The sequence below is a fragment of the Felis catus genome, chromosome D2 (genome assembly GCF_018350175.1).
Source record: "Felis catus isolate Fca126 chromosome D2, F.catus_Fca126_mat1.0, whole genome shotgun sequence".
Lineage (NCBI taxonomy): Eukaryota > Metazoa > Chordata > Mammalia > Carnivora > Felidae > Felis > Felis catus.
This window is the reverse complement of record NC_058378.1, coordinates 6893682-6910550: the sequence shown is the minus strand read 5'-3', so window position 1 is coordinate 6910550 and position 16869 is coordinate 6893682. Positions and strand designations below refer to the sequence as shown.

Sequence of the window (16869 nt, the reverse complement as noted above, 5' to 3'; positions counted from 1 at the left end):
ACAGAGTTGATAGGTGTGAGGTTCTTTACTGATTACAGTCCATCACTTTGCTCTAAGATAATTTTATCTCCCTTCTCCCCTGCCACGTGGGAAGCTTTGCCTTTTATTTAGCTCAGCTCTTCTGGAAAGCAAACGTGGTGTGGTGCTGGTGACAGGTGCAGGGGCCGGCCCCCCGGGAGGGGCTGGCTTCTTTCCTGTGTGGCTGGAGGTGTCCAGGACCTCCCCGGACCCCATCCGTTGAGTGACAGGGGTTGGCCGGGAGCTCTCTCATCATCTCCCAGCATTGAGATTTTGTATGCTAACTCTCCCATTTGGCCACAACCCCCCCCCCCCCCAAGAAACCAAACAGCAGATCTGAATGTACTATGGGGGAAGGAGGTCTCTAACATATTGTTGAGTGAAAAAAGCAACTCGTGGAACATTTTGTGTGTCTAGAAAAAGGATACATAGTGATCTAATCTGGTAACAATCAGGGGAGGTAGAAGGGAAGGATTTCACTTCTTAATTAAGTTATACTCCTTGGAGCTAAATTTTGTGCAGTTATAGGACTTTTATCATCCCAGAAGCAAAGCAGCCAGGCGCTCAGTGGTTTTGTGATGCTCTGACTGGGCTGTGCTGGGGGCAGCCCTGGAACCAGCTGAGGGTCCCGTCTGTCCAGGGGCTCCCGTGGCCCTGCTCCCCATGGCCGCCACCAGCTGGGGCTGAGGGGTGGCCGTCCTCCTCAGGATGGGGCATGTACCCTCTGGGTTTTCAGACCCCCAGCTGTCACCATTTTTCTCCCATGCCCGCCGGCTTCAGTGGCATTTGGGTTTATGACCTCTATGTTAAAACTTAAAAATCAAGGATGTTTTTATTAAAAAATCCCTAACATTAAAGTTTTCAGTAGCTTAAGCTTGCTGTTCCGAAGCAGCGTCCTCAGGGAGCCCTCCGTGTGTCCCGGGAACGTCTTTCCCCGATTGACGCACGGGCCGGGCTGGCCATGTGTGTTGACTGACGCGTGTGCTGGGTAACAGAGCATGTGTCACTGCCAGGCGAGCGGCCTTCCCTCTTTCCTGCCTGTGGCCAGACGTGTGGGACTTACTTTGTGCCTTCCACAGCCCCCTGATTGGCGTGCTTTCCACTGCAACTTGTTCACGTGACTCCTGCCTTGACGGCCCCCCGTGCCCGGGGCTGGACCGCGGGGGGCCGTGGTCACTCCCACCGGCCACGCTCTGAGCTTCCTGCCGGGTCTCTGCTCTTCTGTGGAGGCTCCACGGCTGGTCTCTGCCGGCCGCCTCCTGGCCTTTGCTGCCGCTTTGTCACCGCACCTCCCAGACCGGTGTGGACTGGCGTGTAGGGGTGAGGCGGGGTGGGACGTTTGATGTTTGTGTGGACCTCACTCTGTTTTCATCTGTGCCTCATGTGACCTGGCAACTCTTGTTGTGCATCCTGCCGAAGTGAGGGAGATCTCTGTCCATCTGTCCTCTGCCCCTTATGCTGTGTTACAGGGAACCCTCACTACCTGGGACCACCCCCACGAGTTAAGGTGGCTTCCTCCACCGGATCCTTTTTCTTCTGGGTGTCTGGTGGTGTCTTTTGTGAATACTGGGCTTCATGGTTCATCCTGCTTCACCAGGATTCTAGGGAATATATAGATTCGGTTATTCAGCCACACTTTTTATGTTTTAACATTTTTTAAATGTTTATTCATTTTTGACAGAGAGAGACAGAGCCTGAGCGGGGCAGGGGCAGAGAGACAGGGAGACACAGAATGGGAAGCAGGCTCCCGGCTCCGAGCCGTCAGCACAGAGCCCGACGCGGGGCTCGAACTCATGAACCTTGAGATCGTGACCTGAGCCGAAGTCGGACGCTTAACCGACTGAGCTACCCAGGCGCCCCCCAGCCACACCTTTCTTAAGAAACTTTTTTTGTAATGTTTGTTTATTTTTGAGAGAGACCGAGGGAGAGTGCCTATGTGCATGTGCGTGAGCAGGGGAGGGGCAGTGGGAGAGGGAGAAAGAGAATCCCAAGCAGCCTCCAGGCTCTGAGCTGTCAGAGCCCGGTGCAGGGCTCGAACCCACGAACTGTGAGATCATGACCCAAGCTGAAACCAAGAGTCGGACGCCTAACCGACTGAGCCGCTCAGGTGCCCCTAAATCCTTGTATATTCTTATGTCAGCTGCACCTTTGGCTCTTTTAAACTAATGGCCAATGAAGTATGTTGTCAATAAAGGAATAAAATACTAACTTTCCTAGGGCTACCTCTGTTTTACTAGAAGCCTCTTAAAGGCTGTAGGAGTCAGAGCTCTGAGTCTAAGCACCTCGTGAGCAGTGGTGACCCAGCATTTGTGATCAGACAGGTTGTACCCAAGTAGGCTGGCTGTGCAGCAGGCGGTGGGTGCTCTGGTGACCCGTGGGGAGCGGCGGTAGATGAGGGGCCAGGAGGCCGGAGACGCCCTGGGAGGACTTGCATTCATCAAGCCAAGACCTGTTGTCTCTGCTGTTTTCAGGTGCCTTGTTCCGTTGCCGTGCTGGGGCCACAGAGTGACCGTATCTGCTGCTCGGAGCATAACCAGACATTGAGAGGAAGATCAGTGAATTATTATTTCTTAATAACTTAAGAAAATGGGCCTTTGTGGGCCTGACCGATACAGATCACCCGCACGAGAACACTGGCTTTAGGCATTTGGACGAGCAATGGGACGTGAATGCCTGACATTGGGCACGTGTCCTGGAGTCATTCCTTGTCATTATTTATCAAGTCAGATACCCAAAAGCTGTGACTCAGAGGGGCAAGCTGGAACATTTCCACCTGCCTTACCTTTGCCGAGATGATTTTCAAACGTCCTAAGCTAGAAATTGGGTTAAAGACGTGTAGTTTGTCAAACTGAGAGTGAAAGAGAGGACATTGGGCTTCCGGTGAAAGTGGATTTTTTTTTTTTTTTTTTTTTTGCCTCTAAATAGCAATAATAGTGGTTTTGATGTAGCAAATGCTTCTTATGGGTCAGGAGCTGTACTAAGTGCTTTTTGTAATTCACAAAGCCGCTCTGTAGTCCCATTTTATGGGTGAGGCACCTGGGTCACCGTGCGGAGAAACCTCTTGGCCAAGGCCGTGTCATGAAGGTAGTGAGTGTTGGAGCAGCATCGGAAGCCAGAGCCTTTAACCTAGGTCCACAGTCCTACCCACCGACTTGCAGCGTTTCCTTAAGCGAAGGATGAAACCTCGCTGGCGAGGCTGGTGGCGACCCAGTTGTGGGCCACGCTGAATGGGCTTCATTTGAGGAACTGTAACGTCCACAAAGAGCACTGCGCCCCCGACTGGTGTGTATTAGTCTCCTGTGGCTGCCGTAGCACGTTACCGCAAACGTGGTAGCTTAAACAACGTACCTTTGTTTTCATTCAGTTCTAGAGGCCAGAACCCCCAAATCTGTTGTCTTGGCAAAGCTGTGCCCCCCCCCCCCCGTGGGGGTTCCCCGAGAGAAGCTGTTCCTCGTTCGTGGTGGCTCTGCCCACATTCCGTGGCTTCACTACCCCAGTCTGCCTTCTGGTCAGGTTGCCTTTTCCTTAGTGTGGCGTTAGAGCATCCTCTGCTTCCTCCTTGTAAGGACACTTTGGTGTCATTTGGGGCCCGTCCTAGTAATTTCCCCGTCTCAAGATCTTTAACTTATTTACACCTACGAAGTCCTTTTTTTTTTTTTTTTTTTTTTTTTTTTTTGCCATTTGAGGCAGCATCCCAGATCGCAGCGATTGGGAGCTGGATGACCTTTGGGGGTGCGTTGTTCAACCCACCACAGTGACCAAGAGAAGGAATTAGAACTTTCAGTCCACCTTGTAGGAATGTGCTTGATTTCAACAATCTCCTAATTGTTCCGCAGGACCCAGACGCTGAAAGTGTGGAAAAATTCCACAGCCAAACCGATTTGAGAGTTATTGTGTTAAATCTCCCTCTTCAGGAGATTCATAGTGTGTGGTGAAGGCCCGAAAATTCCGGAATGAAGATAGCTGCTTGAAGGGCTTTGATCGGGAAGGTGTTCTCTTCAGATTCGCGTGTTCGAAAGCTTCCCCTGGCACCTGCGTGGAGGATGGAGCGGGGAATTCAACGACTAGGGAGGGCAGAGGCCCCGGATACAGGAGTGGAGGGAACAGAAGACGTTCTGGACCGCAGCCTGGGGTGGGGTGGGGGGGGGGGGGGTAGGGAGCTGAAGGAGCCTGGGGTAATCTTTTAAAATAAACTTAATTTTAGAATAGTTTTAGATTCAGACGAAGTTTGGGAAGATCGCCCAGGGAGCTCTCGCGTTCCCTGCGTCCGGCTTCCACACGTAACCAGTGACCCAGTATTGACACATGATCAGTTATTACAGCCGTATCTCATTCACATTTCCGCCGTGCTCGCCTCACGTCCCTCTTCTGTTCCAGCAGCGCGTTCAGGAGGCCACGCTGCATTTGGTCGTCCCATAGGTCTCCTCGGGCTCCAAGGCTGTTGGCCCGTGGTCGCTTCTCGGACATCATTTGTGTTTGATGACCTTGATACTTTTGAGGAGAGCTAGTCAGGTGTTTTGTAGACTGTCTCTCAACCGGGATTCGTCTGATGATTCCCCCCTGTTGGATTGGGGTTTTGGGTTCCCGTGAGGATGACGGGGACCGCAGAAACGAAACGCCCTGTTCATCGTGTCCAGTATGTGACTCTCGGGGTCGATACTGACATTGCCCGCCTGGCTGAGACCGTGGCTGTTAGGTTTCTCCACCGTAAAATTACTTCTTTTTCCCTTTCCGCGTGCTACACTGTGGAAGGAAGTCACCGCGAGGGGTAGGGAGTTTTGTTGCCCCTCCCTGAGGGCAGAGGGTCTACGTGAATTATTTTGAATTCCTCTGCACAGATCTGTATACCCTCTCTCTTCATTCATTCAGTCCGTCAGTTACCTCAGCATGGATCTGTGGCCGTTTGAGTTACGCTTCGGGTTATAATCCAGGACCGTAGTATGTGTTCTGTTTCTCACGTTGTCCCGGCTCTGGCATCGGCAGCTCTGTTGGGTGGCTCCCATTGGCGTGTGGGTGTGCACACACGTGCACTTCAGGGCTCTTTCTGGCCGCACGGGATGCTTCGGACTCATCTTGCATATTTCCTGGTCCAGCCCCGGAATCAGCCAGTGGCCGAAGGAGCCACGGCCAGAGTTTCTTTTGAAATTTCTGGCTTACAGGGCTGTCTACATCTCTGTCTTCCGAACTCTTATTACTTGGATAGAGACGGGGGAGGGGCAGGACCTGACAGCTGGGTGTCTGTGTAGGGGTTGGGCAGAGGTCAAAGGTCTGTGCCAGGCGCACAGTCTTAGGGTCTCTTAGGTGCTCCTTTCAGGGTGGGACAGTGGCGGCGTGCCTGGGGCTGGGGGGGGGGGGCAGTAGCGGAGTGTGGCCAGAGTGCAGGGTTGGAAAGGAAGGGTATTAGGAAATTGGGTTGGGGCCAGATGTGCTGGTGTTGAAAACCGGGCCAGCTTTGGCAGGAGGGCAGTGTAAAAAAAGCCAATAAAAGTGGTGCTTTGGGATAATTAGCGTGGCAGCCACACACAGATCAGACAGAGGAACGGCATTTGTCGTTGCTTCCCTGGGAAAGTGCTAGAAGCGGGTGCCTGCAGGCATAGCGGGGCAAGGCAGGACCCGCGGGGACCGTCGTAGCTTGCCAGAGATTTCTGCGTGTACTAGTTTCTTCATAATGGGGGGCGGGAAACTGGAGGAATTGGTGACTAAGCAATTTGTTTGCTTACAAGCAGTGAACTTAATAAAACAAAGAAAGGTTGTCTTAAAACATCTGTGCTGCTCTGTAATTACTACCGCGGGTGGTGTCCTTGTCTCGGGGAAGAGTCAGCGTGGAATTGGCGCTCCGCCCACCGTGGGCTATCACACAGTGCAGGTGGATGGACCGTGAGTGTTTAATTCAGTCATCTCAGAATTACTTCCTGTTGAGCTGCCTGCTTGGACGCCCTTCGGTGGCAGTTGTATTTTTAAAAGTCGTGGGGCCCCTGAGATGCTTCATGGCAGAGAGGAGGCGCTCGCTGAGCACGCTTGTGTGCCGAGAACGATCCTGGGAGGACGCTCTTGCTTTTTCCCTGGGGCCTGGCATTTTGAACTTGAAATTTCGTTCGCTTACACCGAGGGAGAGAAATGTGATAAGGAAAACAAAGTCCCCAAACCGGTGGTGTGACCTGAACTTCTAAACCCACTCTTCCTCCTCCTGAAACTATTTTGGACCCAAACACCGAGTCTGCTACGTAGAGTCCTATTTTGTCATTTATCCAGCCGGCCTCCGATGTTGTGATTCGTGCATGTGGTTCCCTAGAAACCGTGAACGGGTGTCGTGTGCCTCGTTTCCACATCCGCCTTCTGTGAGAGTGAATTCACTCGGTCAACCAGAACGCCCTCCTCCGTGTGACCACGGGCACGCTCCTGTCACCCGGGAGCCTCGGGCAGGCCTGTTGCCGAACAGGGATCACCTGCTTCGGGGTGGAAGCAACATTTCGTTAAATATTAGTTTGAAGTTATTTTTATCTGTGAGATGAGGATAGGAATACACACCTGGTGAGGTTCTTAGTGGGTGTGAGGGATAAGAAGCAAGTGCGTGTGTTCTAAGCAGGGTCTAAGCAGAATCTGCTTTCAAAAAGTCCCATCTCAGGGGCACCTGGGTGGCTCGGAAGGTTCAGCATCTTGCCTTTTTTTTTTTTTTTTTTTTTAGTTTATTTATTTGTTTTGATAGAGAGCGAAAGCGTGCGAGCCGCAGAGAGAAGGAGAGAGAATCCCGAACAGGCCCTGAGCTGTCAGCATAGAGCCCAACATGGGGCTCGAACCCGCGAACTGAGAGATCACTGAGCCGAAGTCGGTCACTGAGCCGACTGAGCCACCCAGGTGCCACTCAGAGTCTGACTCTTGATTTCAGCTCAGGTCATGATTCCAGGGTCATAGGATCGAGCCCCGTGCTCTGTGCTGAGCGTGGAGCCTGCTTAAGATTATCTCCCCCCATCTCTCTCTCTCTCTCTCTCTCCCTCCCTCCCCCTGCCCCCTCCACCACTCGTGTGCGCGCTCTCTCTCTCTCTCTCTGTCTACAAAAATAAAATAAAATAAAATGAAGTAAAAATCCCATCTCAGCGGGTTTTACTGCAGTGGCTATGCCTTGTGTTTGTTGCTTTCTGGTGATTTTTTATTTTTTTAAGCGAGGAAACTTTTTCTGCAGCAGAAGCAAGAGAAAGGAGATCGTTGGGCTCCTGCCCGGCATGTAACCAGCAGAATCCCCCATCAGGGAATACACCGGCACCTCCTTGTGAACTCGGTGCCTGTAGAGACCCGGAAAGAGAGGACATGTTGAGAGCACCGTGGGGGAGGGGGACACTGGGGGGGGTCACTCTCTCTGTGCACCTGCACCGTTGGGGATTTCCAAGCGTGCCTGTGCAGAGAGGCCCCGGGAGGCCCTGTGGTGTGACTGCACTTCCCGCTAGGTCTGGGTCAGTGTGTCCTACACGAGCTGCCGTGCCGTCCGCAAAGCCGGCCCCCTTTCCTTGCTTGTACCCGTACTGCAAACATGCACCGGTTTCTCCCTAGAACGACGAAAGCCACCGGGGCGGGCCACACTCTGCTTGTCTCTTCCTCTCTTTCATAACTTAACCAAATTACTTACCAGGCTTGAGTTGGAGACGTAGCTAGTTTCAACAGAATGCACACGCGAATGGCAGTAAATGGCAAGCGTTTTGTATTTCTTTTCGGGAAGGATGAAGGTGTCCCGATCCCTGGGGTTCAGGGTGTGTCTGGAAGGTGGTCCAGCGCCAGCCTGGATGGACCCCGTTGACGCTGCCTGTTTTCCGCGCTCACTCCACCGTTTCGGAAGACTTGGTGCTCTGACACTGCAAGGTGGCGTTGTAGTTTATTGTCGCACGGAGGACGTATTTCACTTTCACTTCTCCGGGCCTTCGTAGTAGTCAGACCTGATACGTTGTCTGTCTGAGCTTTTCAGCAAATGCTTTTGATTTAGATTTTCCATGAAGGAAGCAACTGAACGTGAGCAAAAAGTCAGGTCAGTCGCCGCCGAAAATCTGTCTGGCAGACGGAATTACGCACAGGTGCAGTGAAGAGGGCTCGTGGGCCGGCTCTCCTTCCCCGAAGCGAGACGGGGTCGCGGTGGATACGGCGGTGAGACACCTGTGCGCAGACACGTCCTGCGTGGGGCCCGGCTCCCCGGGTTTGTGACGCTGTTGGCCTGGGCTTCGGCTGCCTCCCCTGTGACATGGGGATCAGGAAAGTTACCCAGAGTCGCCGCAAAGAGTCACAGGTCCCTCCGCTTAGGTTCGGGGCCCTGGCATTCCGTGACTGTGGCCTAGCTGTTGTTGTCTCTGCTGTCACGTCCCTGCAAGTCACGTCCGCACGCCCGTTGAGAATAAGGACCCGTGTGGCAGTGCTGGCGGGACAGGGCGTTTGGGGGTGCCCCCCCCGGAATTGCCTTTGGAGGCCACGTGGCTGCATTCTTTAGGTGGTTCTGTCGCTCGAGCCAACGTGAGTTTGAAGTTTTTCTTTCATTTTTGTGTTTTAACCTTAGAACACGTTTGGAATTGAGTGAAAAGAAACATTTTGGTTTAAAGACTTATGGGGCGCCTGGGTGGCTCAGTCGGTTAAGCGTCCAACTTCGGCTCAGGTCACGATCTCGCGGTTCGTGAGTTCGAGCCCCGCGTCGGGCTCTGGGCTGATGGCTCAGAGCCTGGAGCCTGCTTCCGATTCTGTGTCTCCCTCTCTCTCTGACCCTCCCCCGTTCATGCTCTGTCTCTCTCTGTCCCAAACATAAATAAACGTTAAAAAAAAAAATTAAAAAAAAAAAAAAGACTTACTCGTGGGGGCGTCTGGTCTGGGTGGCTCGGTCTCTTAAGCCTCCGACTCTTGGTTTCTGCTCAGGTCATGATCTTGTGGTTCGTGGGATCGAGCCCCACTTTGGGCTCTGTGTTGACAGCGTGGAGCCGGCTTGGGACCCTCTCTCTCTCGCTCTCTCTTTCTTTCTCTCTTTCTGCCCCTCCTCATTCACTCTCACTCTTGCTCTAAAATAAATAAAGTTAAAAAAAAAAACAACTTGTAAAGTTGACTCGCAAACATGGTCTTTGTGTCCGAGTAGCTGAGTTTTGGGTTTTATTGCTCAGCTTTTTTTGATCTTTGGCTTTGGAGCTTTGTGAGTCCCTGGTTCCCATACGCTCCCACCGAAGTGACCGCTCCGTGGTTATTCTGCCCTCCGGCCCCACCACCCACCCTGGCTGCTTTGCAAGCAAAGCCCTGGGTGCGTGGCGCTTCAAGGCCTCATTCACTCAGTGCTGGGACTGTTTTCTGCTTCACTTGCAGATTTGTTTTCTACCCTAAACTTTTGTTCTAATGGTCAGTAATCTTTTACAGCTCGACACGTAACAGGTGTGCCCACTCCCCTTGGCCTTAGAAAATCACTTGACCGCAGGCCTCCTAGAGGCCGGCTGTGCGGGCACAGTGTCCGCCCCTTCCGCCTTCTTCCCCTCCCTCGACTCCCCGTGGTGTGAGAATCCGCCCCCAACGTTAGGGTCACTCACAAGCGGGTTGCTGGCCCTGCTGCCGACTCCTTTGTTTTCTCGATGAGCACACTGCGACGGGAACATCTGAGTTTGTCTAGAAACGTTCACGGCTCCGCGCAGCGTCTTGCTGGGGTGTCCAGAACAGTTGGGCTGTTGGTTCTGCTCCCCGTCCTGCCTGGGCTGTGCTCGATCAGAGGTGGGTGCCTGATGTCTCTTGTCAGAACTGGCTCGGGAGTGAGCCCATAGACGTCGGGGGTGTGAGGGGGCGGGGCCAGGTCTCAAGAGTGAGGGCATGGCTCTGCTCTGGAAAGGAGGCAGGCTTGCGTGCTAAACACAGTGAAAGCCGGTTGAGTAGAGAACCCCTCTCCCCCCTCACCCCCACCCCCGCTGTGTGTCTGCACCTGGCAGTACGTTATAATTACCAAAGCGCCTGTGTGAATGGTTGCTGGGAAAAAAAAAAAAAAAAACCCAACTAACAAGCAAAAATTGGGGCTTCCTGAATAATACATATCATTGTGATCTACTGAACTTGTAAGTTATAGATAATATATGGCTTTTTATATTTTGTGCAATATGTGTAACATGTATGTAATATAATTTTATGTATGTTATACATAATTACACGTTAATACGTCACATATGTAATACATTACATATAGTACATTATCATCCCTATTTTATGTAAATATAAAACACGTTGACCCTCGAACACCATAAGGGGCCCCGACTCCTTACATGGTTGAAAATCTGCATATGACTTTTGACTCCCCTGAACTTACCTCCTGCCAGCTGAATGTTGACCAGAAGACTTACGAGCAACATAAACGGTTGATTGACACATATTTTGTGTATGTCATGTATTTTGTATTCATACAATACAGTGAGCTAGAGAAAAGAAATCATAAGGGAGAGAAAATGCATTTTCGGTACCGTCCTGTACTTACTGAGAATCATCCACGTATAAGTGGACATGCGTGGTTCAAAGCCACGTTCAGCGGCCAACTGTATACGGTCTCGTATGTTTTATATATTCTGTACGTATCTTTTTTCTTGTAAACTTTCCTTTTTGGCACTCTGACTCAACGTCACTCATAAATTCTCGCTCTCTTGACCTTTTATGTTTTGTGGGCACGTAGGCATGTTTTCTGCTCCCAGCCCAGAGTGGCGATGTCAGAAAGTTCAGTTTTCCTTTTTTATCTCAGTCTCTCAGGTGTCCCATAACCCGTTAGGAAACAGATGTCTAAGAATACACCAGCAGCAGCCCTTCAGAAAGGTCGCTTGTAAACACACGCGTGCGTCAGGTCTTTGTGAATTTTTAAAAGGCATCTTAAGGAGAATAATGAACGTGCTTCCGGCCATTTGTAGACACACAGAGCCTGGAAGAGGCTGTTTACACACCTCTCCCGTGTGCCCTGCGAGTCTTTGAAGAGGGAAGAGCGGACGTCGGCGGGTGTGGCTGACTGCCGTTCTCTTTCTGGAAGGCTCTGACTTGGCTGCTGAAACGTCCCAGCTGTGCCTTGAGAGTCTGATGGTGGAGGTGGTGGCCGTGGGAGGATTTGCAGGTAGAGGTGTGTGACCCGAAGCCTCTTCCACCATTGGATGCTGGCACCTTGAGTTTTCGCTGTTAAACCCTGTGGGCAGGGAAAAACTTTCTAGAAACCGTCATTAAGGTGCAGAACTGCCAGTTTTAGTGTCTCCTTCCTAGGAGATTTGTATTTCATCGGAAAAGAAGACGTCAGCTCTAAGAATAAAAGTCCTTTTTCTAGGTGGGTAAGTCCTACAGTTTGGTTCCAGTTAGGGCTTTCGGAGGCTGTACCTGGTCTCTTGAGTGAATTTGAGACGAGCCTTTTTCTCCCAAAACGGCCCAGAGTGGGCGGCTCAGCCTTTATTCAGTTGCAAGGTCTTGACCCCTCTCCTGGTGTTGTCCCCAGAGAGGGCAGGGGAGGGCAGCTCACGACAGCTCTGCACGCTTCCGGTGTGACGGATGACAGAGCAGAGCCGAGCTAGGTGCTCGTGGTCACGTGGTCAAGGGCCCGGCAAGGTTCAAGGCCACTGGGCAGGCAGAGCTCTCACTGGTGACGCGGAGGTGCGTGTGTATTAAATCTCCAAAGACCGACGAAATCCTGTCTGTGTGCCACACGTCACCAGGTGGGAAAGGGCAGAATCTTTAGGAAATATTTCTAATGGCAGGGGTTTTCTCGTTGCTTGAAATAAATTGTTAGGAGAGGTAAAACACTGCAGTAAATGCTGTGATTGAGGAAATCCTATTTACACGATCATGTCCCTGCACCCCTGGATTCTCACATCACCCCTTCTCTGCGGTCTCTGTCTCGGGTCGGTCTACTGCCTCGTGGAGCCACCACGCTACTGTGCCCCCAGCAGGTCGGCCAGGGTGCCGTCTGGGTCTTCTCCCTTTTGGGCTCACCCCGTATTCCTTCCGGGACCAAGCTGCTGTCGACTGCGCCTCCAGAGAGTGCCCCAGGCCCACCCACTTCTCCCCTCCTGCTCGCCGTCCTCCTGGATCACTTGTTTCAGGACCGCCTGGCCGCTCCCTGCTCCCACAACTTATGAACCAGACTGTCAGGCCTGGAAATCTGCATTTTAACCAGGCTGTTTGCATTTTGAAGAAGTTCTAGGGGCATCTGGGTGGCTCATTCGGTTTAGGTGTCCGACTTTGGCCCAGGTCATGATCTCACCATCTGTGAGTTCGAGCCTCACATCCGGCTCTGTGCTGACAGCTCGGAGTCTGGAGCCTGCTTCAGATTCTGTGTCTCCCCCTCTCTGTCCCTCCCCTGCTCACACTCTATTTCTCTCTCAAAAATAAACACCAAAAGAAAATTGAAGAAAAATAAAGAAGTTCTAGAAGTTTGAGAAGCACAGCCCAGTCGATAGGTCACTAGTCAGTTTTCAACAGGATCTGTATACGGTGGGTCATTGGCTGACCTTTCCGTTCTCACCTGAGCATGAAGATGACTTTGGAAACCTATCCCTGCCCACCCTGCACCGTAAGAGAGATTGATTGTGGCTGAGGTTGGACGGAGCCAGGGACCTTATTCAGCCGCCTCGACCAACAAGAGGCGTTGTTCCCGCCCGTCTGGGAACAATGGCCCTTTGACTGCAGCTGCCTCGGAAGGGAGCAGGGCAGGGTGTTGGTGTCCTGGGGCCTGCGGGAAGGGCGGTGCTGCTGGTGGGGCTCTGTCGCAGCCCAGCTGGGGTAGGATGGCCGGCCGTGCCCTTCGCCCTCACCTTCATAAGACTCGCCCTGTGCTCCCGCCCTCCCTGGACGCCCGGAACGCAGGGGGGAATGCGGGCCCTGAACGGGAGGGCAGGAGCAGGAACAGTGTGGAAAAAGTCGGTGTTGCCGCACGCCGTGGTCCTGCGCTGGACCCCCGAGAAGTTGCCGGCCCCCTGCCGTCAGCTCGCTCTGTAGGTCCGGTTTTAGGTACTCACAGCTTGCCCTGCGCCGTCCCTTGTCCAGGCTTGTGTGGTCTCCTGCCACCTCCTGCGTGTTCACTCCGTGTCGCTGAGGACGGCAAGGGGCTCCCCGTGCGGGACGGTGTCACCCCTGCCCTGGTGTTGGGAATCCTGGGAGGACGTCTGTAGTTCTCGTGATGGCTGCGGGGGCGGGGATGTTAGCATCCCGTGTTGTGAGCGTGTGGGATGCCGAATGCCCCTAGGCTCGGGGACAGCCCCGCGCACTGAAGGACCGTCCCCTGCGAGGACTTTGGGAGTGCGCTGGTCCAGTGCTTCCTGGAGAATGATGCGTAATGAATCCCTGCGGCCTACTAGACACGGTGTGAGTCTGACCCTGAGCGGGGAAAGTAAACCCGTGGTTGAAGCCACCTTCCTGGGAGGCAGCTGTGCTCTGTGAGCAACGTGGCTGTTCTTCTGGGATCCTGCCGTGCAGCCTCGCCTTCCTGATGGCACAGTGTAGATAGAGTTAGGACCTAGAATAATCCGGAGACACTGCTGTAAACAACGAAACATGCTGCTGTCTGCCGTCCCACAGAATAAACAGCCTGATGCGGAGTAGGTTCAGTGTCACATCACGGGAGGGTGGGGACCGGAGACCCAGTGTCTCAGCACTGACACCATCCCAGTGATGGCTCTCACTACCAGGAGGGCTTGAGATTTGGAGTTCTGGAACCTTCTGGAGTTCCCTTGTGGCCCACAAAGCTGCTTCGGAGAAATGAAGGGTCGGACAAGATCAAGACAGCGTTCTGGAATACTTGCTGATTCAGATCAGTCATTCGGTTAGAGGTGTTGGAGAAGTGACAGATAAAAATTGAGGAACATACAGGGGTGAGCAGGCAGGGTGACTTGAGGTCTGACTTTGAAGGACTCAGACGTCACGCTAAGCCAGGGACCAACAAGGGGCGTTGGTCCTGGAAAGGCATCCTTGTTGAACTAAGCATGTCCAGTAGACGATAGGATTTGACTATCTTGGGAACTAGGTAAGAATTAGTTTACCAGTAAGGGCAGCAGAAACGGGCCAGAAACTTGAGCCACAGAAGGTTGAGTGACAGGCAAACTGAAATGGCGTGGCTGTCTTCCTCACGAGGTCGCCTGTGGCTGTGCCCAAGCGACGTGCCCATCCTGGGATTCAACCCACTCCTCTAGAGTATTTTTGTAAGGAAATGCGTAGAGCTGCATCCAGAGATTTAGCTCTGAGGATGCTTAGCGAATGAACATTGTCTGAATGTTGGAAGCAACCCACATGGCCCCCAAAGGGGGTTGGATAAATAGGTCAGAATTCCTCTCTGTGGTGGAATGTGGTGTAACCATGACAACGATGTTGAAGAAGAGTATTGACGTGGTGGGACGATGTGTATGGAGAATAGCCTGTGCTAGAACATACAGGAACATATGTAACATTTTAATAAAGAGACCGTGTAAACCTGGAGGGAAAATCCTGGAAAGGCATTAGTCAGAATGTGCACCTGGATCGTGGATCGTCTACAAGTAGCAAAACTCAGGGTACCTGGAACTCTTTCTCAGGGCCGTGAACATGTATAGTTATTTTTGCAATTAAAACAGTTTGATACAGTAAATAAAAACATGATCTCATGTATAAACTTCTATCCAAATATTTCAATAGTCATTTTTTTTAAACAGATACTATGACATAGTTTTGATTTAAAAAAAATTTTTTTTAATGTTTATTTTTGAAAGGGAGAGAGAGAGGGACAGAGCACTAATGGTGCAGCAGCAGAGAGAGAGGAAGACACAGAATCTGAAGCAGGCTCCAGGCTCTGAGCTGTCAGCACAGAGCCCAATGTGGGGCTCGAACTCACGAACCTCGACATCGTGACCTGAGCTGAAGTTGGACGCTTAACTGACTGAGTCCCCCAGGTACCCCTATACTTAATCAATTTTAAGTCAAATATTCCTGGTATTTCAATTCTAAGAAGTTATTAGTCCTTCACGTCTTATTTTGGATTAGTTGATCTTAGGCACAAGGAAATGAAGGCTCTGATTACCAGGAATAAATGTGGGTGGGGGAGGGCTCGGTCTGTCAACTTCAATATAGTCAGGTCTAATACATTAATACTAAAATCCTAACTTCAGTTGCCTACTTGTTCCCTGCTGAGACATTCTATACCCATGTCTCGCCCTGGCCGGTGAACACCCACTGAGCCTCGGCTCGCCTCCCTTGCCCAAAAAGCGGCTGAATCAGAGGTTAGAGAGTCTCAGGGTACAGCACCAACTCTCCGATGAGTCAGGTTTCCGGCCGCAGACCTCGTCCACGGTGGGCTTCTGATTTGCAAAGGCCAGACCACAGAGCGGTATCAGTGACTCATCCCGTTAAGAACGTAGGTCTTGTTTTAAGCAAATACTTTGCAGGACCGTTTCTTAGAATAAACCCTGCGGGACATTATTCTCAAGAGAAGGCTCCGTGGCATTCACAGGGATGGCGGAGGGACAGACAGGTTTGTACACGCAGCAGCCTCTGGGCCCCGCACCCCCCCCCCCCCCGATCTCACATTTATTATGGCGAGGCTCCAGAAGCCATGCCTGAAAGACAGCTTTTGGGTTTGGTAACCCAAACCCTGAGTTGACTAAATTTAGTTAGCTATGGATTCTGTGTTTCACGGAAGGATGTTTTTATATGAGGGGAAGCTGCGTCCGCGTGAGTCCAGGAGGCCCCTTATTTGGAGGACCCTCCTTCCAGCCTGACTCAGGGCTAGGGCTTCTGTGGGCAAGGCACTCTGAGAAACCTGGAATCTTCTCCACCCACGTGGGGGCATGCTCGTGGCTCTGGGAACATCGAAGTGAAGCTTGAGTTGACAGAGAAATAAGGGGTGCCCATCTAAGTTGGCGAGACGCACCCCGGGAAGATGCACGTAGTCCAAGATTCTGGTTTTGTTTTAAGAAAAATCTCAAATGACAAAGGTTGGCAGGAAATGCAGACTGATGTCAGTGCCTGTCCCCTTCTGTTTCCCTTTCTTGAACGTATATCACTATATGGAACCTCCTCCCCCAGAATTTTTTTTAACAAAACAGTGGGTTTTTCAGGATTTCCAAGCTATTTCAACTCTGGGGAAGAGCCGGGTGGCTGCTGACAGAGTCAGCGTGCAGGGGTCAGGGCCCCTGGCTCCCATCCTGGACTTGGCTTCCTGTGCTGGAGGGACGGCTTTGTGGGGCAGGGGGCTGGTGAGCCAGCGCCAGTCCCCGCCGCCCCGGGGACACTGACTCATCCTGTGCCCAGCTCCGCCGCAGGTGCATTTGGGCCCCGAGCTGATGCCTGCAGGGCCACCCTCCGTGGCTGCTGCTGTTCCGTTGGGGCCGAGGTCTGGGCCATTAAGACTTGTGGCTTCTTGGGCTCCATCGTAGGGCCCTGCTCTTGGCGGACCAGGGATGTAGAAAGATAATGTAGGGAAGAGGTATTTTCAGTAAAAGTTGTTCAGGCTTCTGCTAAAGAAGGCCGTCGACTTCTTAGGCTTTCTCAGCGTTAACCCCTGAGATGTGTCCGTGATGAGGGTGGGAGGCCCACAGAAGAGCATGTGAGGATAACTCGGGCTGCGCGGGTGTCCTGGACAGGAGCCGTGGTTTCCGGGATGCGCCTCAGAGGAAACCAGGCCTCCCCCCCGGGAGGGGGGCCCAACCCCCTCCCAGGCTGGTTGCACGGCTTCAGGCTCCCTCCCTCCTGCTCTGCAGTCCCCACCTTGAGGCCTGGACACTCTGTCAAGCCCTCCGTTGGTGCTGTTGGAAGGAAGTGCCCCAGAATAGGGTTTTATCCAGGGAAGAAAAAGTTAAACTTAGGTCTGAATTCAGCACCAGCGTTTCCACCAGATGAGACCCATTTGCAAAAGCAACAGAAAGAAGAATATTC

General features: G+C 52.3%; 1 protein-coding gene and 1 long non-coding RNA gene across 10 annotated transcripts in view; one reads left to right on the top strand and one right to left on the bottom strand.

Moving 5' to 3' along the window:
• SGMS1 (sphingomyelin synthase 1) overlaps nt 1–16869 on the top strand; it is a 289510-nt gene that overhangs the window by 61177 nt on the left and 211464 nt on the right. The gene's annotated exons all lie outside the window — the stretch shown is intronic.
• Nucleotides 8991–12290, bottom strand: LOC123380734. The gene is made up of 3 exons (XR_006586833.1): nt 10481–12290; nt 9555–9863; nt 8991–9041 (listed from the first exon to the last, which is right to left on the bottom strand). It is a non-coding gene; the product is annotated as an uncharacterized LOC123380734 (long non-coding RNA).